The sequence below is a fragment of the Phyllostomus hastatus genome, unplaced genomic scaffold, assembly GCF_019186645.2.
Source record: "Phyllostomus hastatus isolate PE091 unplaced genomic scaffold, TTU_PhHast_1.1 phas_contig_58, whole genome shotgun sequence".
Lineage (NCBI taxonomy): Eukaryota > Metazoa > Chordata > Mammalia > Chiroptera > Phyllostomidae > Phyllostomus > Phyllostomus hastatus.
Genome location: NW_025333916.1, coordinates 6,924,027 through 6,950,458, shown reverse-complemented (window position 1 = coordinate 6,950,458; position 26,432 = coordinate 6,924,027). Strand labels below are relative to the sequence as shown.

Genomic DNA, 26,432 nt, shown 5'->3' with positions numbered 1-26,432 from the left:
GTTTTTTTTCTTTTTTTCAAGTTGAAAGCTAATAAAGTGTATCTAAGAGGAATGGTCTCCACACAGAAGGGCAGGACTCTAATAGGTGAATATTGTCAGCATTTTCGATGAAACCAATTGGCTAAGAGAAGCTGTCAAATAGGTGTGAAATGAGGTAAAATTACGGGCGATACACTTTCTTTTAAGGTACTTTGCTTTGTTCCTCACAGTGCCTTGCAGCAAAAAATTTAATTTAAATACTGAAAATGGAATGCAGTTATATTGATTTAAATTTGCTAAGAAAGTCTTGGACTCTATTTCCTGTTTCCTGCATAAGTACGGAATGTATGTGAGTCGGTGTATGTGCTTGCCTGTGAGGGCCGTCAGCTTTTCTACTATTTATGAGTGAGTCACAGTTTATTAGACCCTACCACAATGTATATTAGCATAAAACACATAACGTGAATTGTCAGTTTATAAAATTTTCAGAATGTATGATTATAGTTCTGTTCTTACTGTAAATTTTTACTCAGCTCCAATGATTTATCCGACCTGCCAAAACACTGGGCTCACATTAGACCTTGGTTGTTTTTTGTTGGGCTCTTTTTCTTTCTTTCTTTTGCTTACCATTTTATCACATAAATTTTATTCCTGGAACCTATGCCAAAGACAGAGTTATAGACAAAAGAATGGATGGATGAGTGTGCAGAAATGCACGCAGCTCAGTTCAACTGAAAAACAGTTTCATAGATAACTTACTGTAAGCTATGACTAAAAATATTTGAAATGTTTACAGGCTGCATAATATATATGTTTGACATATTAAAGGAGACTTCTATCAGCTGCTCAGTAACCATTCCAGAAAAACGCCTCAAAAGAACTCAAGCAAAATCACAGCCCCTCATCTGCAGTGCTGTTTCTAATTTGAAGGCAAATTCATCTCTGACATACAGCAGATTCTGTGCAGGTGGAAGCAAGCCCCTCTCTGCTCCTCTCTCTGCCAGTCAAATTATGTCATCAGTGAAGGATCACTGGTTTTTAATGATACAGTGGCCTCCATACTGAGAAGCAGTCCTAGCAGAGCAGTATGCATAGCCAATAAAATGGCTGTCACCAAATTACAATTGACACTTAACATCACTAAATCTGCAGTGTAATTCCTTGTGACAGTTGTGTAGGTATATTAGAAGAAAATAATTTACTTCAAACCCAGCATGTTAGACACATTTTCCTGAGCGTAATTCATGTCACATTTACAGTAGCCAAAGCAAGCAGTCTCGAGGCAACCTTAATCTGGGAAGAGATCATAGACACTAACATGTTCATTGAAGTATGATTATTTATGCATGCAATAAACAAAGCTAGAGCAGTTGTTCATTGTAGGTTTTAATTGTTATTGGGGGTTTTAATTGTTATTGGGTTTTAAATGAATATTAGCCTCTTTTGCTGTAGGGAATAAGGAAAACTATTAAAAAAAAAAGCCACATTTTATATGGAAAACAGGCATAAGCTAAAAAGCCTCATTTTTTTTTCAGGATCAGGTGGACATTCATGTGACCCTCTCTCTACTCCAGGTCTAGATTGTGTTTGGACTTGAAATTCTGTGCTGATTGCAGCATGACAAAAGCATACGTGTGCAACTTCCAAATTGCAAGTAAACTAAAACACCAGCAACGCTATTTCTCTTCTCTCATAGTAATAATTGGAGAACAAAGGTTTGGAAGGCAGAAACAGTTTCTTCTGGAACCCTATTTTGATACATTCACCCAGAGCAGATCTGCAGAAAAGACCCTTCCCTGGCCTTATAAGCATACATAAATATGTGACAGAGTTAAAGGTCTCCACTCTTCAGAATGAAGTGGTTTGAATGTCTGGCGAAATGGGACTGCAAAAAATTCATTCCAACTTTGTCTCTAGGCAATTCACCTTTGGCCCAGTGATGATATGAGTCTTTCTGCTGATGGGGGAGGTATAATAAGTCAGGTCAGGCAGTCTGTAGGAGGCAGGGGCCTATTTGTTAGCAGAATGAGGCAGGTGTGCTGTTCTAGGGGAGATTAGCTCATCCCAGCATGCTAATTACCTCACAGGAAACCCTCAAGGTGACCCGTCAAACGCAGGAGCTGCCTATCCGGTCTTGGAAATGGGCATGCCTGTGTCGTTAACTAGTCTTAATTTAGAAACTCCAAATTTAAAAACACAAATCAGTGAGTGATAATTTCCCTGTCCTTTCATTAAGACATTAAAACATCTCCAGCAAGTGCACGCTCACTAAAGAAGGATAGCTAGATTACAGCTCAGCTGCCAGGCAGAGGCATTATCCTCCTGCCCGCTTCCTCCTTAATTTTTTTTTTTTATCCGAGTGGGGAACTGCAAGCAAGAAGTAAGAGAGTGCACTTTCTGTTCGCTGAGGTCTTTTTGGCAGTTTGTGTGCCATTTGCTGAATCCCACCTTTTGGAAAATAATTTTGAGTGAGTAGTGTATTTTCCAAAACAGAATCACAGCATTTCAGCTGTGCCACCACAGAGCAAAAAGGAAAAATGGCACGTGGGTTTTTATATAAAGTTGGAGAACACAGATTGCTCTTCCTACCTCATTCTGACTGTGGGGTGGCCGTCCTCACAGCTTCTAGGGCTGCTGAATGCTTTCCCTGTGCTAAGCAAAGCTGTGTCGCTGCTGCATGCCACTGGCAAAAGCTAGAACCTCTTTGGTTTTCTAGGTCAGCGAAGATGACCTGAGAAATTCTTCAGCGTCACTTGCTCCTTGAGCAGATTCCTGAGAGCATGAGGCTGGGGAGGTGGCAGACCGACTGCATAACAACAGCTGCCTTGTCATGTGGGCACCAGGCTCGGGTGGGGTGGGGAGGGGGTCGTGCACCAAGAGAAGTGGTAAAAATAGAAGTGGGAGGGGGAATAGTATGATTAAGAGACAGGGAGTTTCACCAATATTTCAGTTAGAGGTATGGCAAGCAAAGACGACTGACATTTCTAGGGATTTCTTAGAGACATGAGCTTAGCAGAGCTTTATTGGAAATCAAAGTTTTGAGCAGGCATTTTTAAGGATCTATAATGAGAAAAAGTATTTCAGGCATGAAATCAGAATTCTGAATATGAATATTGATATAGCAATCTTGATAAAGATCAAGTTTAAAGGATATTTAATTTATCAGTAATAAATGATTTGTTTTGTCTTTAGTGTCCTGCCATGATGAAAAAAGAATATTCATTTTACACTGCGAAGTGGCATTAAATTTATCATTCATTGAGGTCAGAGAAATCTTGTGCTCTCCCATTGTTTAAAGTCCACTCCATGGTGAAAATAAACAGTGTGGTAACCCCTGGAATGATGTTTCTCACAGAGTGAGTATGGACCATGTGCATGGTGGATGCTTGTTTTAAAAAAAGAAAAGGAAAAGAAAAACCAGAAAACTGCCCCTCTCTCCTAAGATCCATGCTCTCTGCTCTCTCGGGGATACACCGCAGGGATAGTTAGGATCTTCCAGAGCCCCGACCAGGAGCATCCACCCTCTTGTTGTTCGAACCCCTGCACCAGCCCCAGCCCCAGCCCCAGCCCCAGCCCCAGACCCATGACTCGCAACACCTGGAGCAGGAGAAGAAATCAAATAAATACAGTAATTCTCTCTGCAGGAAAAGCCATCTACAGAGATGGTACAAAAAAACATTAAAAAAACCAACCATCACAGAATGCAGCATGAAATCCTGAACCCATTTATCGAGTAACTTAATCTCTAGTTTGAAAACATTATAATTGTATTATTATTATGTGATACTACCATAGAACAAATTCCTTCACACAGAAGGAGTAAGTTAACTGAGGGCAGGTGGTGTCTAACCCCTTAGTGTGCTGGTACTTCCAAACCACCTCTGGTGACCCCATTGCTAAAATAAGGCTGGTTTGTCACAGAACATATGCCCTGTTGCCTCTTTATTAGGAACAGCTGACTGCAAGGAATTATTTTCCAAAATATCAATGTTAGAATAATTTTGTTTCCTGGAAATAGGTGTTGGGAACCGCCCTGACTGGTATCAGAGGCTGAAACCCCCGCCCAGGCTAAAGCTAAGGGAACGCCCTTGGAACTGTAAGCCAGCTAGGAGACAAAAGCTTATCTTCCTGGCAGGAATGCTGCTTCTGCTGCTTTATTCATGACTGAACCCCAAAAAGCTTGGTCGGTTAGTCAAAGACGGGTGAGATTCCCCACGGGGGGAACGACCTAAGACAAGCACGATCACTTTGGGAGGCCCCCCAAAAGAAGGACTTGGGGGGCTGCAGCAAAAGGGGGTGATGGACCCTCACTCCTCGGCTTTGACATAGCCTGAGTTCTCAGCGTCTGGGAAAAAACTTCCTTGTCTCTCGGTTGCCTTAGTTCCCTTGCTCCACCTAAGCCTGAAACAATGACAGGGTGGTGCAGCTCGGTACTGAGAAGTGTGGATTCCCCAGGGTGATCAGGCCTAAGAAAGAATATGTAAATTACTGTGAAACCTTCTTTGTTTAGAATGCTCTCAGTTGAATGAGAAGGGTCTTAGGAGGAAGTTATTTTGTTCCTCAGTCTTACAGCTCTTTGACCCCCAACTCAATAGACCGGCAGAGTTCTTTGTTTTCTATAGTTCCTTACTTCCCCCTAATGAGTACTGTACTTTACCTGAATGATTATGCAAAATGAGCCCAATAAAAGCAGGTATGGACTGTAAATCGGTGCACTCCCCACTAGAAGGGGTGGCCATTTCGTCCCTACTTCTCCACAGAAACTAGTTTGTCTCTGTGCATGTTTTTTCTCGCGTGTTTATCGTCGAGCCATCCACAGCGTTCCGTGGTCACTGCTGGCCGGTGACCCACGCGCAACAAATAGGCCCTGCTTTATAGAAAGTTTTCACCCTCAGTAGGAAAGAGAGTTGACTGTAAACACACATAAATACGCCCTCAGCCTTTTTACCTTCACCCAGCCTACCACCGCCCCCCCACCCACCACACACACACACACACACACACACACACACACACACACACACGTAGGAACTACGGTTCTCTTCCTGGTCCTTGTTAAGACTCCTCTGTCACACTCACAGTCTCGATTTTTAACATGACCACATCTTTCTGGAAATTACATGTTGAATATCAAATAAAGACCATTTTAATGTTTTCAAGGCCAGACCAATGTCATGGATAAGTCTGAAAAGAATGAAAGTCAAATCATGAACTGTGTATGGATTTGATAACCAAATAATTTCAGTGATTAAGACAGAAGTGATTAAGACAGAAGTAATCACACTTGCATGATGATAACGAGCAGCACTTATTTGGGGGGTTCTTTCCCATTGACATAGGACATCAGAAGAAGAAAAGAGAAAATACTTACTATAAACAGTTCTTCTTCATTAGCTTCTACATGCATAAGAATAATTTTCAAATGCAGAGAATAGAGGGAAGTTCTAGTTCCACATGAAAATGCTATTCTATATTTTATAAGGTCTCGATTACATAATAAATTAAATCTTAATTTATACCACCAATAGAAATGTAAGACACCAGGTGATTTTTTTTCCCTCGGCATCTGTAACCAAACTTATCCCTGAGGCCCAGCAGGCAGGACCAGGGCCCAGGACCCAGGAGTCATCTTCGGTGTTTCTGTGGCAGCCTCCGGGCCAGTGCCTGCCAGGGGTCGATGGGTCTTCAACACACTATGTTTCTGTTCCAACAGGGAAATGTAAGGTAAATTATTCTCTCTATGTGTCTGGATATTTTAATTTTATGAAGTAATCATATAATAAGACCCCCCTTCAAGGCTAAAGCTCTATCAGTAAAATGGGCAACATTTTGTAGGATTCACGTTTTTCTCTTTATCCCATATTACATAGTATATAATTTTTATTCAACCCAGTTACAGAAAGAAGAGATCTATGTTTGTAAAACTGTTACATTTAATTTTGCTGAAAAATACAATGTATTTGAAATCCATTTTGTTTATTTTTAAAAGAAAGCAAAAAAATACATTTAAATTATTTGGAAACCCACTAGACTCCACATCATATGTTATCAGGGGATTACAGATTCAAAGAGTGAGACACTGCTCATTATGATTGCCAAAACCTGGACTGCTGCCAACACCAGAGACAGGTGAGGGTGTGGAGCAGCAGGAGCTCTCATTCGCTGCTGGTGAGAATGCAGAATAGGATGGCCACTTTGGAAGACATGTCAGTAGTTTCTTACACAATTGAATACACACTTCCCATATGACTAAGCAATCACACTTCTTGGTACTTAGCCTAAAGATTTGAAATCTTATGTTCACAAAAAAACCTGCCATGCCGATGTTCTTAGCAGCTTTAATCATAATTGCCTAAACTTAGAAGGGACCGAGATGTCCTTTAGTAGGTAGATCTATAAATAAACTGTGGTACATCCAAGTAATGGAATATTATTCAACACTTAAAAGAAGTAAGCTATCAAGACAAGAAAAGATATGGAGGAAACTTAAATACATATTGCTAAGTGAAAAAAGCCAATCTTAAAAGTCTCCGTACTATATGATTCCAACAATATGACATTCTGGAAAAGGCACAGTAAAAGATTGGTGCTTGCCAGGGTTAGGATAAATAGACAAAGCAAAGAAGATTTTTAGAGCAGTGAGAACATTCTGTATGATAGTATAATGATGGATACATGTCGCCAGACAATTGTCTAACCCATAGAATGTTCAGCACCAAGAGAAAACCCTAATGTAAACTTTGGATTTCAGGTGATTATAATGTGTCAAGGTAGGATCATAAATTTTAAGGAACCTACTGCCTAACTGGGGTGTTGATACTAGGGGAGGCTCCGCATATGTGAGGGTAGGAGATATGTGGGAAATCTCTGTACTGTCTTATTTTGCTGTGACCCTAAAACTGCTCTAAAAATTGTCTTTAAAAACATTCAACATTTATTCTTGAGTTAAGTATACAGATACATTTTCTTGAATAGTTAAAAATACTCAACAGAAGATTAAATTTGTCTAAGTCAGTCAAGTTAGAAAGTTCTAGATTTTGCCATAAATTAACTATATATGATTATAAATAAGCATTTCTGAGGAAGTTTACATCATCCTTATATAAGCTTTTAAGATTAAAGTTACAGTTGTCTACTTCTATATAACAAACCACCCCTAAAACTTAATTATCCTTTTATTATTTTTCATTATTTTGTGGGTCAGAAATTAGAGTGGGACTCAAGTTGGGCAATTCTTCTGCCTCACATAGAGACAACTAGTGATTTGGTGATATTCAGCTAGAGGCTGACTTGGCCTGGATTCCTTACTCACATACTTACTTGGAGCTTGGGGTGGGATCACTGGAACAGCTGGGGATTGGCCAACATTGGTGTCTCTCCCTGCTACCTCTCCCCATAGCTAGCTTGTGCTTCCTCACAGCAGAGCAGTCTCAGGGTAGCCATATTTCTTACACAGTTAATCAAGAATCCAAGAGTGAGTGTTCCAAGAGACAGGCAGTAGACACTTCTAGTCTCTTACAGCCTAGACCCAGAAACAGGCAGAGGAACATCACTTCCATGATGTTCCATTGATCAAAGCAGTCAAAGAGGTCACCCTGATTCAGGACAAGGAAACAGAGAGCTATGTCTTAATAGGAAAAAGGTCTAAGATTTCTGTGACCATTTTAAATCTGCCACAACAGAATGTTTTATTTCAGAATTGTATTGTTAAAAATTTTTTTCTACAAAGAACATACACTGTATCCAATTTCTTTATTGGGAATTCCCAATTTTCAGGAACAATTTCAATGTTCTCAGAGAATAACCAACAAAGAAAGTCCTAGGAAAACCTAACTACAGAACAAGATATGTGTCACATGGAGTATATAGCTTAGTATGCCCAATCTAAAAGTAAGTCCAACAGAAAAAGGTAAGACCCCTTGTAACTAGTGTAATTAGCATCAGTCAGCCTTCAGTGTTAGCTTAATGACACCAACCTATGACAAATGGCCATAATTAATCCTTCATAACTGTGTGACATGCATTGCCATTTATAGTTCAGGCAATGGATGGGCAGAATATGGGCAGGTGTCTTCACAAGTTTCAGAAGACATCACTAGCCAAGATACCTTCATTTTACTCACATGTCCCCAAATGTTAGAAAGCCACCAAAATTTTCTACTTCAATTTCTAAGAATGACTTATCCTTAGTTCATAGCAGTAACTATTTAGCAAAGTCTGTTCTGTTACTTACAATTTGCTTTGGCTTGATATGATGGTTTCCTATTAGTTCTGCAATGATGTTTAATTCTACTGTTCAGTATGTCTTGACAGTTATTCTAGTTACTTTGCTTTCAGTACAAGCCAAATACCACCTTCAGAGAATTGCTATGGGTATTAAATGAAATAATACACCTGAAGAAACTTTATTTCTTTAAGTACAACATTGAGCCCTGGCTGGTGTAGCTCAGTGGATTGAGCTCGGGCTGTGAACCAAAGCATCGCAGGTTCGATTCCCAGTCAGGGCACATGCCTGGGTTGCAGGCCATGGCCCCCAACAACCGAACATTGATGTTCCTCTCTTTCTCTTTCTCTTTCTCTTCCCTCTCTAAAAATAAATAATTTTTTTTTAAAAAGTACAACATTGACTATCTTAGCTACAGGGATTACAAAGATGACTACCAAAGCAATCCAGTGGTAGGAATAGACACTATGAAATAGGTATCAGCCTCAGTAGAATTTAACCAAGGGCAAAATATTCATTCCAATGGAGGAAAGAGAATTTGGAAGACATTATGCCTAAGACAGAGAGAGGCAAGAAGTTGTAAAAATAAAAAAATTCCAAAAAGCAGAGTAGTAACCTCAGCACAGGGCACATCAGGAGGAAGAAGGAATTAATGAAGCCCATATTGGGAAAAGAGACCGAGACCTTATCATGATACACTTCTAATGCTCAATGGAGGAATATAAACAGTATTTGAATAAGCAGTGGAGAGCCATTCAAGAATTCCATAGAGGATTGAAGAAAGACTATATAGTTAATCTACTCCCAGAGGACTCTGATGAACAGATTCAGTTAGTCATTTTTGTTGTGAAAAGAAGAAAAAAGGGTTAGAATCCCAAATCATAAACCCTGAAACCCATGATTCACTTAATGTTGAACTAGATTCAAAAGTGGAAAATATTACAGATCCATGTCCACCTTACTGGGTTTTGGTCCCACATCCCAATCTTGCCTCCCATCCTGGTAAACTAGGTGTGGCCATGTATGAACTGGGAGGTTTCCTTCTGTTCCTTACTAAGGGATCTATTGTCAGATAGTTGTGGGCTTCTAAACCACTATTCCCTGGAGCCAGAGTCAGGTCTCCAATCTCTGGATGTGAGCACTCTGACTCAAAGTAGAAGCAGATAAATGAGAGTGCTTTTTTCCAAGAAGTCAGTGGAGAACCTGCTCCAGCTAAGAATTAACTCTACGTACCCTGTGTCCAACAGGCCTTCTCAGGGTAAAGGCATTCCCTGGATGGATATGGTCATATATACATCACACCAGCAGAAGGAAAGAGAATAATAGTAACACACACAAAAAGGGGCGGTCAACAGGAGGTCTGCTCCCTAAAGTAAGATTACCCTCCTTTTCTGAGCTTTGAATCCCTTGCCTAGGATTATTTAATTTCTTGAATACCCTTAAGTATATTCCTTAAATAATTTTTGTGTGTCATTTAATAAAAAGTAAGGGAGTTATTTTTATTTTATATTAGTGAGTTATTAAATAGTATCTTATATAGCTCAATAGACTATTTAAAGATATTTTACATTAATGATTTTTAGCCCTGGCTGGTGTGGCTCAGTGGATTGAGTGTGGGCCTGTGAACCAAAGGGTCACGGTTTGTTTCCCAGTCAGAGCACAAGTTTGGGCTGCAGGTGGTGTCCCCGGTATGGGGCGTGCTAGAGGCAACCACACATTAATGTTTTTTTCCCTCTATTTCTTCCTCTCTTCCTCTCTCTCTAAAAATAAATAAAATATTTTTAAAAGAAAAAAAGAGTTTGTACATTTTTTACATTAACAAGAAAGTCATGTTGTTTAATTAAATCAACTTTATATAATAAAAATTATAATATGCTTGACTAACAATTTAAAAGTAGCATATTTTTGTTTAAGTATATTAAAAAGTAGATATAAATTAAACTACATTGGCATAGTCTGTTGTAAATAAAAAGAAAGGTATTATTTTCTCTTTTTAACACTAGTTTTTGAAGTATTAGACTCATCTTGGTTCTTAAACAAGAGTTTGAGCAGATGAACACAGCATAGACAGCTGTTGAAGAGTGTCTTGAGGAAATTTTGGAGAATTGTTATCAATCTTATGCTCCTCCTCAAACTTGTTGCCTTTTAGTATCACTGTTGTGTATTTCTCATCCTTAGTCAACAATCCATTATAGGTATAAATTAAACACTTTATGAGTAAGAAAACAAATTAAAACTGGAGAGTGTCTGACCTCTATAGCAGTTAGCAGTATTGAGCTGAGATAAATTTCCTGAGTAACTGAGGCATAACACTCATTTTATCAATACATCCTCACTCAATTAAATTAAATTAGAGATGCCATTACTACCTGAAACATGGGTTTTCAAGTGTGTCCCCTGGACCAGCAGCATCAGCATCCCCTGCGAACTTGTTAGAAATGCGAATTCCTAGTCCCATCCCAAACTCACTGAATCAGGAACCTTGGGGTGAGGTCCAGCAGCTTGTGTTCCAACAAGCCTTCCAACTACTTGGATGCACGCTAAAGCTCAGCACTGACCTAGAACCAGTAGAAATGCCACACAGCCCTCCATACAACACCCTTTGGAAAAATCTGCTCTGGAGGAAGGAGAAGCACAAACCTCTTGGGCAGGCAGGCAGGCAGGCAGCCCACAGAAGCCCTGGCAAAAGAAACTATCCAATTCAGGTTGCATTATTAAGATGGCAGAAACATTCTAGGGGTGGAAGTGCTTTCTTCAAAAAGAGAAGAATTGAGAGAAAACTTAGGTTCCATCTCACACTTGTGGCATATTTTTAGAAGATCAGCTTTGGAGCCTGACCAGCCTGAATTGAAATGCTGGCCCTACTACTTACTGGCCACGTGACTGGTCATAGGAGGGAAAATGAACAACTCTTCATCTGTAAAATGAAGAGTTGTAAAATAAATCTGTCCTTGTGGGATTGTGGTGGGATTTTATGACCTATCATATGTAGGGGTAAGCCCAGCACAGGAGAACTTCCTTATTTAAATAGTACTGGGGTGGAATAATTAACCAAGAAATTATTTTGGTTTTATTCTTCCTTGATTTTTCCCCATCTTCCCTCTTGCCATCCCTCGCCAGGGGCCAGGTTTTGTGATCTCCTGGCTCTGGGATGGTTTGCAAGAGAGCAGAATGTGCCAGCTGTAGACAGTTGCTCCCACTGAAGAGATTGTGCCAGGCATCCTGGAAGAAGAAGAGAGAGAAGGGAGTGGCTTTGAGGAAAGGGACAAAGAAGGAGATTTTCCACATCCTGAAAGTAGGTCAGAGGCTGTGGGGCTCCTGGGAGGAGTTAGATCCATGCACTGTTTCACGGTCGTGTGAGCAGAAGGTTGTCAGACCCAGGCTCATCAGGGATGGAGAGCTCTGTGCAGCTTATAGGACTGGCCTCCAAATCTGGGCTTCACAAAGATTTCTGGCACAGAAGCAAAGTAGCATGACCTCCTGACCACAAATGACTCTGGGTATTTATTCAGACTAAGTGAATGGCTATCTAACGGTGATTACCTCAGTTGGCCTGTGATGGGCAGAAAGTATGCAGTAGTTCTGTGTAAGTTCCACAGAGTCTTTGCAGAAAGAATGAGGTGGAGAGAGTCCTAAATCTCACTGAACTTCCTGGCAGGTCCACAAGATGTCTTGGGGATGGAATGTAGTTGGCACAAGGCAATGTTTACAATAGTCATGATCTGGAAGCAGCCCAAGTGTCCATCAGTAGATAAGTGGATAAAACAGTTATGGTACATTTATTTACACAATGGAATACTACTCTGCCATAAAAAAAGAAGAAAAATTTTTCCCATTTGTGACAGCATGGATGGACCTGGAGAACATTATGATAAGTGAAATAGGCCAGTCAGAAAAAAAAAGAAAAAACATATGATTGCACTCCTGTGTGGAATCTAATGAACAAACTGAACTAACAAGCAAAATAGACATAGAGTCATAGATAGAAAGCAGGCTAACAGTTCTACAGGGTGGGGTGGGGGTTTGGAGGGTGGAGGCATTGAGCAAAAAGAAAAAGAACTCATGGACATGGACAATAGTGTGGTGATTGCAGGGGGAGGGAGTGGGAGGGGTTGGAAAAGTGTGTAAGGGGGAATAAATGGCAATGGAAAAAATACAATAAAAATGAACTGTTTTAAATAAAGAAAGTGTGACATTTCTGGTACATTTGAGTTTGTAGACTGATAATCATACCCTGTGCTCTATTTGTTATGAACAGTCACTTTACCTTCAGATTTGCACAGATATATTCTATTTAGTTAATAAAATCAAAGGCCTTTGCATGTACCTATGAGTGGGAGGGGCAAGTGTACCCTTTCTACCCTCAGGAAGGAGGGTGACAATGTAGGCCTCTACCAAAGATTACCAAATTCTTATATGAATAGGTTTAGCAAATGTGCAGTAGTGACTTTTCAAACCTCATTTGAGTCTACATTTGCAAAGCAAGATTCTGGGACTTAAAATCCCTTCTTACAATTAATTTATTTTTATTTTCTTTAAAAAATGTCTTGTGCCCTGGCTGGCGTAGCTCAGTGGATTGAGCACGGGCTGTGAACCAAAGCATCGCAGGTTCAATTCCCAGTCGGGGCACATGCCTGGTTTGCAGGCCATGGCCCCCAGCAACCACACATTGATGTTTCTCTCTCTCTCTCTTTCTCCCTCCCTTCCCTCTCTAAAATAAATAAATAAATAAAATCTTTTTTAAAAAAATGTCTTGTATACAAAAATGGCTCACTGACCTAGGTTCTCTCATAGTATATAAATGTGACAACAAAGACTAATAAGAAATTAGCAAGGCTCCTCTCCATGAGAATCCCCGACCAACCAGGCTGAGGTAAGAAACATACTCAATTCTTAAGAGCAGAAGTAGCCATGAGTTCTCAGAGCACATGTGTGGTAAATTACAGCATCCATATTACTGTGCAACAGAATGAGTTGAAATATCTCAACATGAAAATGGGATAACATCTGACCTTCATGCTCAATCAGATGACCTTCTAAATATGATAAAGCTCTAAAAAATAGGCTATTTGAACATATTGGCCATTTGAAGTTATTTCCTCAGGAATTGCTGAACTTCTTCAAATCTAAAATTATAATTCAAGAAAATACAGTTTAATACTGGCAAAATATAATTAAGTAAACTAGCTAATTCAATGTAATTTGCTATTACCTGACTCACAATTTACAAGATGTTATGAGGCAATCATGTTGTAATATTACATTTACAAATATGTTTAGATTCTTGGTGGCGACTAAAAAAAATTACTCAATTAGGTCAATTCTCCTTTCTTAATCTCTCAGGCAAAGAAAAACACTAAAGGAATAATCTCTACCCTCCCATAAGAGAGAAATTTATTCTCCCATACCATACCCCATGAAGTTTTCCCCTGAGACTTTGACAGCCCGATTCCAAGTCAACAAGTCCAGGTCCAGGCATAGAGCAGAATTTGACTAATGATTAATATTCATTGTATCCTAGAGTTTGGCTATATCATTCAGGGGCCAATGAAAGGTCTCCAAACAAGGATAAAAGTATGAAAATATAAAAGGTTTGAAAGAGGTGCCATAGCTTGCTAGTTAAAAATATGAGACTCTGGAACCAACTGCCTGCCTCGACCCAAATCCTGCTCCAACCTCCACAGCTATGTAACCCTGGGCATGCTGCTCAGCATCCCCAGCATCAGTTTCCTTACCTGTGAAATAACCGTAGCTCATGGTGGGTAGTGAGGATGAGGTGAATTGATATTTTTAAAATGCTAGAACAATCCCTGCCCATAAAAAGTATTTTATAAATGATAAATAACTAAATAAAAATATCCAAGGGAAAGAATAGCTAATATTTATTAGAAACTCCCCAAGGTGGAAGTGGATTAGGGTTTCTTCAAATCTTTATCTTCTTCCTTTATAACTGTGATATCTAGTTCATAAGAAAATGGGGTAAACTCTCTAGTAAATGATACCTTCTATTTATGTCAGGGTCCAAGAGTACATGTGAAGTTATAATGTTTGCCCAGGGAATTTAGTATGAGTAAGGTTTCCACATACAAGACTTGGATTTATAGGTTGTTGTTTGTTTGTTTCTCCTCTTGGTATTTTCGAAGGCCAAACTGGACTAGCTTTAACATGCCTTGTTGGATAACTCTAGGCCAAGTTTCCAAAATGAGTTTTATTTCAAATTTATTTATTGGTCACAAATTTTTACATAACAATGTCCAGCACTTTGGGCGGGGACAATGTAAAACACAGTACTGCTCCCTGTAAACCAAATTATACTCAGCCTACAGTCAAACAGACATAAAGTACTTAAAAACAATTTTAAAGACTCAAATTCGACTAACACTTAAGATCTGATTACATGCCAGTAGTTTCACATTTGTTATCATTTTCCATCTCATTTCTTAATATCTCCATTTTATAAAAAAGACAATAAGCACTCAGAGAGGTAAAATGACTTACCCCAGGCCCAAAGCTGATACATTATTGAAACCAGTTTTGTAACCAAATTCATCTGACGCCAATCGAAGGCTTTTTCCATTCCGCCAACACTGCCAAGATGATCATCCAATCTTAAGACAAGATGTGATTATTCAGAAATTCAAAGGAAAGGGTTTGAAGTGGGTGAGAACAAGCAAAATACTCTCTCAGGGAAGCAGCTGAAAAGTGGTTGGATTTTGGAAAGTGATAGGAAGCGGGATGGCCTCTGTGGAAAGTTGAGAAGTACAACCAAGGAGAAGGGGAAAGTAGGTCAGACTAAGCCGTGAGGAGATAGGGGAGTGGGGGGTAAGATGATTCTGATATTAAGACCAGAGGAGACACTAGGCAAAAGAGTTTAGGCATGATGTTGGGAGATCAGAAGTCTTGGCAGGCTCTAGAGTAGAGTGGTAGGTGCGGCATAATTGTTTGTTTAGTGGCAGAATAAGAGAAAAGGAAGAAGTGGACAGGAAAGGTGGCAGAAGGCTATTGCGTTAATTCAGGCAAGGTTGAAAAGTATCTGCAGTTGTCTGATGACTATGGAATAGAAATAACATCACAGCACTTAGTCTAAAGGAAAAGAAAATTAAGAATTTCATAATTAAGCAGCATGAAGAAAGCAATAAATTAGAAATGCTTTAGGGCTTTGAACCTGGACAACTTGGACAATGGTGATTCCATTGACAATAATAGGAGTGCTGAGCCAGAGAGGAAGAGAGGCCCCTGGGTCTGGTGAGACAAGGGACAGCCTTTCGTTTGGATGGAAATAAACACCAAAAATAGCAGACACTGAGAAACTAAACTGAGTTTAATTCTAATTCTGTTGAGCTTCAAGTGGCACCAGGACATACGAATACCAATGTGCTATACAAAGTTGTACATTGCAATAAAACACTGGTGAGCAGTCAGGATGTAAATATAAATGCAAAAGTCACCAACATAAAGACAACTGTAGAAAGTGAGTTATTCAACTCAGTAGGATAAATAACAACTGAAATGTTCCTTCCACCTTGCCCATGAGTCACCAAAAGTAGTTTCCATTTTTCATCTCTTGTTCTTCTATTTCTTAGTTAACACTATAAAATGTTAAGGGAAAAAAAAAAGAAAAAACAGCCCTGGCTGGTGTGGCTCAGTTAGTTGGAGCATCATCCCATACATCAAAAGGTTGTGGGTTCAATTCTTAGTAGGGGTACATACCTAGGTTGCAGGTTCAATCCCTGGTCCAGGCGTGTATGAGAGGCAACTGATCAATCTCTCTCTCACATCAATGTTTCTCTCTTTCTTCCTCTCTTTCTCCCTTCCTCTCACTAAAAGCATTGAAAAAAATTGTCCTTGAATGATGACATATATCTATATCAGAAAAAAAGCATCTAACTTCCAAGGAGCAGGCAGGAGGTGAGGGATATTCTCATTATCTATTCATGCGCTTTCCATTTTTTGAGAGGAGTAGCCACTCTTTCTCTGTTGTAACCCCTGGAAAAGGAACACATGAGAGAATTAAAATGTGCTAAGAAATGTGAAATGCTAAAAATGGCACATTAGCATTGGCTGTATAAGAATTTCAATGTTCCTGCCAGCTCCAATACAGTCAATTTTATCTTTAATTACCAAAATAAATGTAATTTAAAATTTTTTCTTGCATACCTAAAGTCATAAAATGAAGTGCTCTCTTAAGGATAATAAAATGTCTTGCTCTAAATTGGACAAATTACAGTATCACAGAACCTTAAGTGTTGGAAGGTAGTATCAAAGAGATGCAGTCCATCTCCTTCTGATGACATGCCAGGAGGTGTTCGCTAAGCCACTGATGAATGACAGCTGGGCTACATCATTCCTTAGACACACATCTTGTCAGCACTACTCAAACATCACCCAAGGACCTTATTCAGTCTGCAAAATGACCAGATTCAGTGTCGTAGATTGTCATAGACCATACCAGTGTTCAATTCTGACATCAACCTAATTGAGGACAAAAACAGGATCACAGAAAGTTCTGTTTCATTGGGAAAATTGCTTTAGAAAATGCAATTCTGTTCTCCCAGGTTCACAGGAGGATCACCAGAAGTAGTGTGAGCAACTAAACTACAGGGAATCATGTTCCTCTTTGCCTCACATCTGGTATGGATTTATAACGATGAAAAAAAGAGGGAGTCATTTAAATTAGCCATGTGGATTTGTGTCTTGACCTTGTTAAGTGAAAAGTAGGTGTTACCCCCATGAATTTCTGTCAAATTGGTAGTAAACATGTAAAAGTTAAGGCTCCCCTACAGAATATTAAGAAGCCATGTGTCTGAAAGGGTAGAAATACCAAATGCTAGTACATTTGCACATGGAAAACATAGATACAACTTATACGATTTATTAAAGATTTGAACTTGATCCTCTTTTTTTGATATAGCAAAAACACAAGGAAAAGATGAAAAATAAGTGAGGGTACTTCATTGTCAAATATCAAGTTCCACTTGGAAGTGTAGCTACACACTTACAAGACTAGACCTTATGAAATGTGAATATAGCATAAAAATGATGAGATGTTAAGAATTAATGCTTTTCTTAAAAGAGTTTGCAATGAAGTTTGAGAAATCCTGTATTTTCTTGTCCTAGAAAAGATTCTTTTATTCACTCAAGCTATAAAAATTCAAATTAAACTACTAGACTTTTTAAATAGATTTTCTTGTCATCTTCTTTAGCTCAGTAATTTAATATTTTGCCCCATTCCTACTTTGGCCAATCCAAACCTTTATTTCCATCTTGGATCAGGACTTTGTATGATACAGAGAGTTTCCCAGAATAGTCTGGTCTTTGACCTCCACTTCCAGATAGTTTTATGCAGAAAAGCCCCATGAATATTGCCTTTGCCTTTTGCAGCCTCCTTTTTTCTCCTTGAAGAGGACAGGTTCACAACCTGGCTCTTATTACAGGTTTTAAATTGAATCCTATACAGTGAAAAGAACTCTGTTTTTATTTCTTTGGAATTATTGGCTTTCAAAGCCTTTGAATTCCCTGTAGATAATTACTGTTTTGGCCCATGATTTCTCTGATATTTGATGCCTCTGTTGGAATAAATTACCCATCTAACGAGGAGGGTTAATTGGTGTTAGGAGCCAATGTATGTGCCCCTCATATTATTTTTTAAGTGCCCTGAATACTCTGACCCCCTGAAACATCTTATTGGTTTAAACCATCTCCTCTGGTACAACTCATGGTTTGGATTCTTGACCACTGGAAACTAAAAGAAATAGTCAAGCATTTTGGTAGTGCCATTTATTGTCAGTGTTGAGGGTTCTTCTGGTTCTGTGTCACATGTAACCCCTCGAGGTGACCACATTTCATTATAATCTTATGAATAAGAATTGTGTGAACCTAAGATGCCTATGCCCACATCCAGTCGCACAAAACTTACCAGGATTCAAACTTAGAGCTAGTTTCCATAAAGTTAACTCTATCAGCATTCAGCCTCCTCAGCCATTTCACAAATTCCTCTCTGAGTATCTATGCTTTTTTTGTGTTACTATTTGTCTTATTAAAGCCATGAAGTTAAAAATGCCTCAAAGAAGTAAAACATTAGCACCAACTTTTACAGTAAATTGTTTTGTGTGAATGAAAGCTTTTTAAGACTGTAACTTTGGGCAAAATTACCCAAAAGTAGTTTGATAAATGCCATGAAACATAACATCTGCATCTCAAAAATGTATTTTGTATGCTGTAGAAAAATCACAGGAGTGAACAATTTTCTAATATTGTATTTACAGATTTATAGCAAGTGGCTATCATATGAAGGTTAAACTCACCTGTAATACTTTCATGTTATGTAAAATGAAACATGCCTCATGCTGGGGTGTTCTAATAACTATGATATTATTTTAACAATTACACTACTTAATGCCCCGGATTAGTCCCTCTGATAGTGCTATTAACTGTCACTATACTAGATAACAGGTGGCTTCAACTTTGTTATGACATGATCCTTTCTACTGTTTGTTGACCTTTCAATACAAGAGGGTGGGGATACTCCCAGCCCCCCCAAACCTTTAAGCAGCTACTGTAAAGCTGCAGTTTAATTCTCAGCTGGAATGTTTAGAAACCCATGGTGCTAAATACCTCAGTGGACTGCTTAAACACCAACAACAGCCTTATGGGGCCTTAGCCGACCTTAAACACATCTTTTTTTGTTGAGAATATTGCATTCTGCCACAATTCTGTGGGCTAACCCTGGGCTCACATTAAATATACCAGCCTCATTGAAGCTTACTGAATTGAGTTGAGTTGTTCTTTGTTTTATTCTCTGGCAGCTTCACCCCCAACTGGGACTGGGCAGCCTTTCTTCCAGTGGAGCGTGCTTTAAAGTAACCCAAAGAAGAGAAGGAGGGGGTGGGGGAGAAAAACCAAAAGGTGCAGCTAAGGCCCATAATTAGTCTTGATCCTCCAAGTCTAAAATATTTTAACGCCAGGTTTCTGATTGCAGTATGGCAAAGTGGATTTGGGAATGCAGAAAAGTAATTAGGTCTGTGCATTGAAGTGTGGAGAGCATTTAAAAGTGAATGGGTGGTTACTACATTCTTGGCAGGCTGTTTTTTATCTTTTCATGCTCTGCTGTTGTTAGAGGTGATGGGTTTATTGCAGTTTTTGCACTCTGGAGGTGGCTGTGTTTTTCTTAACCTAGCCTTTTGCTCTCCATCTCAAAAATGAATCCTCATGGTGTGAGGAAGAATGAGGGAGATTAAAAAAAAATAAGAACAAGGCACATTGGCCAAATATTATGCAGCGAAGCAGAATAAGTTGGGAATAAACCTCAATGCCGCAACAGGTCACTTATAAAGATTCTGGGCTTAATTAATGACTCACTGAGCACAGGACCTACTGGAGACAATGGTCACCCCAAGGAGAAGGAAAACAAAACATGTTATTCCCTAACTATGTTCACAGAGCCATCCCACTATCTGGGGAGAGGCTGGCATCATTATGTCACTCTGAGTCCTGGTAGAGGCGATACGGAGCATAAGTGTCTGAGTCGTCAGAAATGCGTGGTTTTGATTACTTCAACCTACAGAACTGCTGCAATTTGCTCAGATCACAAGACCTTTCAGCTTAGACCTTCATGCTGGCAGTTGAGTTATCCTAAGTGCGAGCTTAAAAGTCATAGAAAATGTATGTGGTTTTCATTTTTTAAAAAATAGCTAGGGTGGGAGGGGAAAGGCTTGTTTCTTTAACAATATAGACTTACACAGGAGAAAACTGTATGAGGCATTTAGTGAGATCTGCTGAATTTGAAAAGGCAGAACCAGATCTAGCTAATGGTGAACCAAATGAAATAAACAAAACATAGGCTGTGGCTTTATGATGTTGTTGTTGTTGTTATATGAGGGTTTGGAGTTTTCTGTTTGTTTTGTGTCTGTTTTTATTTTAGAAATGTTCCTTGGAAAGGCATGCATCCAAGATCAGTATATTTATGTCTTCAGGCAACTACTTCAGCATACTTAAAGCTTAGACAAATGAGTTCCTTGCTTTTTAACACTTTTTAAGTGTTATATTCAGTATCTTAATTAAGTGCTATTCTACTATTATCTAGTCTGCTGTATAAGAAGTATATTTTCTTAGCTGCAGATAGCTCTTAGCTCATTGGATTTATCTTCATTCCTAGTGAACAAGAATGAATGTTTTACTGTTTGACATATTATCTCTTTAGCCCTGGCAAGGCTCAAAGTAGTTCTCTCACCTCAAGTTTTCCCATGAAAAGATTAATACAACAGTGATATTGGTCAGCAACCTTCTGTTTTAGGTCTTCCAGAAGATACAAATAAAATATATGATTTGATACCAATATAAATAAGATTGACATCTTCATCACGTTTGTTTATAACAGAAAACTTGGAAACAGCATAAATTTCTAGGAATAAGGTATTAGTTAAATAAATGACAATACATCCATGAAATGAAATGCTATGTAACCATCAGGAATGATGTTTAGGAAAACTATTTGAAGATCAGAGAAGATTTTCAAAATATATTAAGTTTAAGTTTTAGCTTAAAAAGCAGATTATAAGGCAATATGCATAGTATAGTCCTCTATGTGTGTATAAAATGGGTAGTAAGTTATATATTTAAATATGTAATCATTGTTTAAAAAGTAAGCACATGTTTAAAAAAATACACAAAATGTTAATTAAGGTTACCCCTGAGTAGTGCAATTCAGGATGATTTCATTTTCTTCTCTTTGCTTATCTATATTTTCTAAAGTCTATTTAATGAACTTATAATAGGATAAGACAGTAGCAAAGACAATGTTAATAAAAATCACTTAAACAGAAATAGCTTACCAAACTATGATATTTCATTCTGCATGCATACTTTCTAAGATACGCTTAATGGGCTGTTCCTCAGAGTGCAAAAGGCAAAAGGTAAAAAATAAAAAGGTTCTCTCCTCACCCACATCCCATATTTATTGTTGTATTTGAACATAAGCTTCACAAAGTATTTCCAGAGGACCCCTCTCCAGTTCCTAATAGGCAGAAAAAGATTCTACCATTCTACAATGAAACTGTATTTTACATTTAGAAAAACCAGGTGAAAAAAATGTCCCCCCTCCCAATCCTTCTGCTTTGAGGCAGAGACTAATCACCAATAGATTTCACTCTGACACGGCTGTACTCACAGGCACTTCGGGCATGAGAGCACCAACCAGGGTCATCCTGTGCCCTGAGCCTCCCTAAGCCTAGAAGGCTGGGTCCACATTAGGACTCAGCTACTTGTATTGAGGAAATACTCCTTGGATGCCTGGTGTATTCCTCATTATGCAGATGGGAAATAAGCACTAACTTATCCAGGTCAGATGCATAATGTGTATAAATAATTGCTGGGGGAAATATGTGGCTCAGTGAGCACATCTAAAGCCAACAGCTTAAGAAGTTTGTGTCCAGCATAGATGCTGACTTGCTGGGAGCCCACGGGAAAATCACTTAAACTCTTTGTGTTTCATCTTAAAATAGAGAGGGTAGGAATGTTGACCCAGGCCCCAGGGAATAGCGAAAGATTGTGAAGCACTTCAAAAATTCTTGTATCAAAGTAATAGGTGCTATTTAGGGAAAAGGTCATGAAATAATCAAAGACCTCCTGCAACCTCAATAATAACACTGTGATTTGACAAACTGTGATCTAGGCATGGCTGAAAAAGCATAGCTAAATTCAAGGGAGTCCAAATTTATAGACATTTGCCATTGTTAGTTTAGAGACTTCATGATTTTTTTGCATAAGACTCATTATTCTCCTAAAGCAGAATATATCAATCAGATGTTAGTGCAGATTCTCTGGCTTCACATGGTTTAGAAAAGAATTTCACCCAGGGATGAGAAAGTTCTTGAAAGCTTCACTTACTACAAACCAAATTGTATGCAGCAGGTAGAAATTAACACGTGGGCTAGACACAACCTACGATCACAAAAACACACATGAAAGCCACAAGAAGCTGGAATATAGTGCCGCCCTATAATTATGTGGCTTTTCTGCAATAGTCACTGTAAGCTTCTGTGGTGGCTTCCATTAAAAATACCACTAAGAGTAATTGGCAGTAGGATGTTTCTGGTCTCTGATCCAGTCTCCTTCTCTCAGTCCTGCTGGGCATGACACCCTCCTACAATCTCTGATCTGAGACCAGACAATACCTCAATTTTAGTCTGTCATAGTATTTTCTAGATGGTTTACAAAATTTTCTGTCATCAAAGAAATAGGACTGGAGGTGACTTGATATCCCTCATGATTTGGGTCGCAGACTTCGGCCACCATTGTTTGTTCTGGTGTATGTCCATGTAGGGAGATGTAGAGAAACTTTGCAAAAGCCAGAGCTGGGACCAGAGCTATCTTTATGCCTCCTGGTCTTTCTAGCCTTAAATAATAATGATTCAAAACAAAACTAAATAATCATCACTCCCTGTATGTCTGTTGAATTCTTTAATCATCATTTCTATCTAGAGTAGTGGTTTAAAGAATGGGCTTTGGAATCAAACAGACCAGGGTTCAAAATCTAGCTCTACTTCTTAGCTAAGTGGTCTTGAGTAAGCAATTTGATATTTTCTTACCTCAGTCTTCTCATCCGTAAAACAGGGATTGTAACAGCTACTGCTGATATTGTAACGGGGTTGGAGATGAAGCATGCCAATATTTAACAGAATGCCTATAATATAGCAATTATTCAATAAATGTTAACAGCATTGTTAGCAATTTTGTTACAGCAGTATTAGTAGTGAATAGAGAATACTGACCTTCAGGAAGATTAAGTGGCTGGCAAGCCAGGATACTAGTCTAGGAATTCTGACTGCAAAACACATGCTGTTTCCACTCCCTTTCACTACTTCCCTCTTTGGAAAACAGAGTCAGAGAAGTACAGAAGGACATGTTCACAAATATACTAAGGTAGCTTACCCACGTGCAAGGATCTGAAAACACAAATTCAAGAATGCAGAAATATATTAATCTTCAGCAACATTATTATAGCCTCTTTTATGATGAGTAGTACTGTATTTGTCTCAGTCCCACAATAAGAATGCTTACCAGGATACTCTCAAATAAATTTCTCAGCATCAAAGGTAGAAGAGAGAACAAAAGTGATCATTTCTTTTTTCTCTCTTTCAGTGGAAAATCCATGACCTCTACAACCCTTGACTGAAAACCATAGCCCAAGGCTTGGTATATCTAAGGCTATAGGGGTGTGGGGAGGGCTGGCAATGTTAGAGGAAGATGAACTAGAAGCAGAAACAAAGGGCAGTAAGCAGAGTGAAAGAAGCTGAGAGAGGGGGAAGAAGGAGGAGTCCTGGAAGCAGAGAACACGACACAGAAAAAGGACTTGGAGAAAGACTGAATAAATTGTTTGCTGGTGCTGTTTAGCAAAATCAGCTAAACTTGGCTTTCAAAAAGTTTCACACAAAATCGTTTTCACTGATTATTTTTTGGCATAAGAAATTTTGTAAAATTTGGAAATTCACAAAGTGACACAATTTGCTAAAAATGCCATTCAACACAATTTGATATAAACTACTGAAATGTTATTATAATTCATTAGAAAAACTTAAAAATGTGATAGTGTCCTGAAAACTTGGATTGTTGCCCCAAGAATCACTGGCAGCTAAAAACCAGCAACCAAAATGCTCAGTCTATCTATTCACAGGCAAATGTAATATGTCTTTTATGTGGTTAGCTTCACTTTAATATCCTGGAGATATTTTGTAGACATTTTAAGTCTTTCATTTTATTTTTTCCCAAGAGTCAAATCCTACAATTTATATACACATAGGCAATTCTATATAAAATACACATGACCCATTTACCAGCAAGGAAACCATACTTACCACCACAAGTGAGTTCGAAGGTCTGAGTCTAGACTGTGAGAAGTGGCCTGTGCCTTGGTGTGTGTGTGTGTTCTGACTAGGGTAATAAGTGGTTAGCTTCCTAACAGAATCCAGTGCTCCTAATATAATTCAGGGAGGTATATACTATACAATGAAAAAATCCTGAACGAACATCAGACAGACTAGAAGGTGGCTGCCTCCTTGAGGAAAAGGATTTTGTTTTAGTATCTAGGTACAGATTCTAGCAGATAGTAAACTCTCAGTAAGTTATAAGAAAGAAGAATGGAAAGAGAACAAGAGGGAGGGAAAGAGAATGGAACAGAGGAAGAAAGGAAGTTCAGTACAAATTCAAATACATAGTAAAGTGAACTTGGACAAGTTGATTACTTTTAAAAACATGTTTCCTTGTATGTAAATGAGAATAATACCTACTACAAATATTATTTACAGTCAGGGCTTTGTGGCTTTTTGGAGGTTTTCACATACATTATGTTATTAAATCATTATGTTATTTTACTATTTCTATCATAATTGTATAAGCCTATATAATAATGAAAAACAGTTTATCTTTACTCAAAACTCACAGCCACTCTATTGATAATTGTCCCGGTCCCGTCCATGCTTTGTAGCTCTAGGTTCTCAATCTTCCGATTCCTAACCACCAGGTTTCCTATCACGTGGACTCCTCTGTAAAGACTATTTTCTAGAACCCCCTTAGGCTTCATACTTTTTTCTTTTTTTTTAATTTTTATTGTTATTCTACTACAGTTGTCCCAGTTTTTCCCCCTTTGACTTCTTCTGCCCAGCCCACATCCCCTCCCACAATCAATCTCCATACTCTTGTCCATTCCCATGGATCATTCATACATGTTCTTTGACTAGTCCCTTCCCCTTCTTTCCACCATTATCCTACACCCCTCTCTACTCTGGTTGTTGTCAGTGTGTTCCATGTTTCCATACCTCTGGTTTTATTTGCTCATTAGTTTATATTGTTCATTAAATTCCTCTTATAAATGAGATCATATGGTATTTGTCTTTCACCAACTGGCTTATTTCATGTAGCATAATATTCTCCAGTTCCATCCATGCTGTCGCAAAAGGTAGGAGTTCCTTCTTTCTGCTGCATAGTGTTCCATTGTGTAAATGTACCATAGTTTTCTGATCCACTAATTTGCTGATGGGAACTTAGGCTATTTCTAGCACTTGGCTATTGTAAATAGTGCTGCTGTGAACATAGTAGTGCATTAAGTTCTTTTGAATTGGAGATCAGGGATTCTTAGGGTATAATCCCAGCAGTGGATTTGCTGGATCAAAAAGCAGATCCCTTTTTAGTTTTTTGAGGAAATTCCATACTGTTTCCACAGTGGCTGCACCAGTCTGCATTCCCACCAAGAGTGCACTAGGGATCCATTTTTTCCACATCCTGGCTAGCACTTGTTGTTTGTTGATTTATTAAAGATGGTCACTCTGACTGGTATGAGGTGTCATTTGTTGTGCTTTTAATTAGTATGTCTTTGATGGCTAGTGATGTTGGCATCTTTTCATATGTCCATGGGCCATCTGTATGTCCTTTTTGGAGAAGTGTCTATTCAGGTCCTTTGCCCATTTTTTAATTGAGTTGTTTGTTGTTTTGGTGTTGAGTCAGATGAGTTCTTTATATATTTTGGAGATCAAACCCTCATCCAATGTACCATTGACAAATGTGTTCTCCCATACAGTTTCCATTTTGATGACAGTGTCTTTAGCCATGCAGAAGCTTTTTAATTTGATGTAGTTCCCTTTGTTTATTTTTTCCTTTGTTTCCCTTCCCCTAGGAGATATATCAGCAAAAATATTGCTACTTGGGATATCTGATATTTTACTGCTTACATTTTCTCTAGGACTTTTATGGTGTCATGACATATTTAAGTGTTTTATCCATCTTGAGTTTATTTTTGTGTATGGTGTAAGTTGGTAGTCTAGTTTCATTTTTTTACATGTACCAGTCCAGTTCTCCCAACATCATTTATTGAAGAGGCTATTTTTACTCTATTGTATGTTCATGTCTCCCTTGTGAAATATTAATTGACAATAAAGACATGGATTTATTTCTGGGCTCTCTATTCTGACCCACTGATCTATGTGTCCACTCTTATGCCAGTACCAGACTGTTTTCATGACAGTGGCCTTGTAAGTATAGTTCAATATCAGGTATTGTGATCCCTCCTACTTTGTTCTTCTTTCACAAGATCGCTGAGGCTCTTCAGAGTCTTTTTTGGTTCCATATAAATTTTTGAAATATTTGTTCTTGATCTGTGAAATATGCCATCATATTTTGCATTGAATCAATAGATTACTTTGGGTAGTATGGACATTTTAATGATGATATTTCTTCCAAT

The 26,432-nt window shown here is 38.6% G+C and overlaps 1 non-coding gene across 1 annotated transcript; it reads right to left on the bottom strand.

Moving 5' to 3' along the window:
- Positions 1 to 5,539: 5,539 nt before the first annotated feature.
- LOC123825016 lies at positions 5,540 to 5,648 on the bottom strand. Its single transcript, XR_006786801.1, has one exon. It is a non-coding gene; the product is annotated as a small nucleolar RNA SNORA5 (small nucleolar RNA).
- Positions 5,649 to 26,432: the final 20,784 nt, after the last annotated feature.